Source organism: Nymphaea colorata, chromosome 3 (genome assembly GCF_008831285.2).
Source record: "Nymphaea colorata isolate Beijing-Zhang1983 chromosome 3, ASM883128v2, whole genome shotgun sequence".
Taxonomy (NCBI): domain Eukaryota; kingdom Viridiplantae; phylum Streptophyta; class Magnoliopsida; order Nymphaeales; family Nymphaeaceae; genus Nymphaea; species Nymphaea colorata.
In genome coordinates, this window is record NC_045140.1 from 30,440,596 (window position 1) to 30,443,095 (window position 2,500).

Below are 2,500 nucleotides of genomic sequence, written 5' to 3' on the forward strand. Positions count from 1 at the left end.
ATCGCTCTCCGACTTGGTGAAGATCCTACAGGACGAAGTTGCTGGACTTCGGGCTTCGAATCAGAGATTGCTACGCACGAACTCAGCTAGTAGTAGCCAAGAGAGGACCAGTAGGGTTGACGTCCAACGTCCGGCGAAGTACAGTGGTAGCCGGGATGCGAGGGCGATCGACAACTTTCTGTTCCAAGTTGAATACTACCTGGATCTGCAGAACGTCGTAGAAGAAGATCTGAAGATCAAGACCGCAGCAATGTTGTTAGAGGGGGATGCTGTGGCTTGGTGGAGGCGGAAAATGCTGGATCTTGAGAATGGTGATTGCACAATTACTACCTTCGACGACTTCCGCAAACAGTTGAAGGGGTACTTTATGCCTGTCGATGCCGAAAGACATGCTTATAGGTTGGTTGCAAACCTAAAGCAAACTGGCGCCTTGAGGGATTACATCCGGGCTTATCAGAAGGTCATGTTGGATGTGCCTATGATGCCAGAAAAAGATAAACTTCACTGGTTCATCATAGGGCTCCAATCTTGGGCCCAAACCGACGTGGAGAGATCGAACCCAGAGACCTTGGAGCAAGCATATGTGGCAGCCGAGCGCTTGGCAGATACCCAACGCAAAAGCTACACTGATACCTTCAAGGCTGTGAAGAAGTCCGACCACGGCGGTAAGAGAGATGACCGGCGAGACCACAACAAAAATGAATCGGTGTTCCAGAAGCCAACCGAGAGAAAAACCTTCTTTCGCAAGGACTACACTGGGCCACCAAGGGAAGTGACTTGCTGGGTCTGCGGAGGTAAGCACCAAGCGCGCGTCTGTCCGAAGAGGGTGAGACCTACCGGGCAGGCCAATGCCGCAAGGGCCACTGAAGACGAGACCGAGGAAGGACAAACACGAATGGGTGCCGCTCAGACGATCAATGCTGTGCAAAGCCGCGCAGCGTCTAGCAATTTGGTAAACAAGGAGCTGATGTACCTAGACGTCACTCTGAATGGAACGTCTACTGTTGCGATGGTAGACTCCGGAGCTACACATAACTTCGTCTCGAAAGAGGAGGCGGAGCGAGTGGGATTGAAGCCTGTGCCGCAGCAGAGGACCCTTAAAACGGTGAACTCTGAAGCCAGGCCCATCCTGGGAGAAGCGAAGGGTGTAACGGTTCAGATTCAGGGCTGGACGGGAATCACTAACTTCTCCGTAGTACCTCTGGATGATTTCAAAGTGATTTTGGGGATGGAGTTCCTTCGAGGCCAGAATGCAATGATGTTGCCAAAGACCAACACATTGACGTTGATGGGTGCGGATCAGTCCCACACAGTGCACTGCCACTCCCTCAGGAGCAAGTCTCAGCCGATGTTGTCGGCCATGCAGCTAAAGAAGGGCGTGCGTCATGGGGAACAAACATTCCTCGTGGCCGTGCGTCTAGAAGAAGATGACCCTCAGCCGAGAGTCATTCCGCCAGGACTAGCCTCAGTCCTCAAGCAGTTCGAGGGAGTGATGCCCCCCGAGCTGCCCAAGCGCCTACCCCCGAGGCGTGAAGTTGATCATGAAATTGACTTGGTTCCCGGAGCCAAGCCACCAGCTATGGTCCCCTACAGAATGGGACCAGCCGAATTGAAGGAGCTGCGAAGGCAGCTTGATGACATGCTTGAGTCAGGGATCATCCGCCCCTCTAAGGCACCATTCGGAGCTCCTGTACTGTTCCAAACGAAACATGATGGCTCTAAGCGACTCTGTGTGGATTACCGTGCCTTGAATAAGGTGACGGTGAAGAACAAGTATCCTTTGCCTCTCATTGCGGACTTGTTCGATCAATTGGGCAAGGCGAGGATCTTCTCTAAGTTGGACCTTCGTTCCGGCTACTGGCAGGTCAGGATTGTGGAAGGTGATGAACCAAAGACCACTTGCGTCACCCGCTATGGAGCATATGAGTTCCTAGTCATGCCATTCGGGTTGACGAATGCCCCTGCAACTTTCTCGACTCTAATGAACAAGATATTCTACCCCTACCTTGACAAGTTTGTGGTGGTCTACCTTGATGACATTGTGGTCTTTAGCAGCGACCTTGAGGAGCACGTCAGTCACTTGAAGACGGTGTTCCAAGTACTTAAAGAAAATGACCTCTTCGTGAAGAAGGAGAAGTGTCTCTTTGGAAAGCGGGAGATCAGTTTCCTCGGCCACATTGTAGGGAATGGCCAGCTGCGAATGGATCCGGAGAAAGTGAAGGCTGTTCAAGAATGGAAGTCGCCCTCAAATGTGCCTGAATTGCGGTCCTTTCTTGGGTTAGCTAATTACTATCGGCGGTTCATCACGGGGTACTCATTGATAGCGGCGCCCCTCACTGACCTACTTAAGAAGAATAGATTCTGGATTTGGACTCAGTCCGCCCAGGATGCCTTTGAAGGCCTGAAGCGTGCCCTTGTACAAGAGCCCGTCCTCAGGTTGCCAGATCACTCCAAGCCCTTTGAAGTACACACAGACGCCTCAGATTTTGCCATCGGTGGG

General features: G+C 52.2%; 1 pseudogene; it reads left to right on the forward strand.

The window, feature by feature from the left end:
* LOC116252008 (28S ribosomal RNA) overlaps nucleotides 1-2,500 on the forward strand; it is an 8,926-nt pseudogene that overhangs the window by 2,917 nt on the left and 3,509 nt on the right.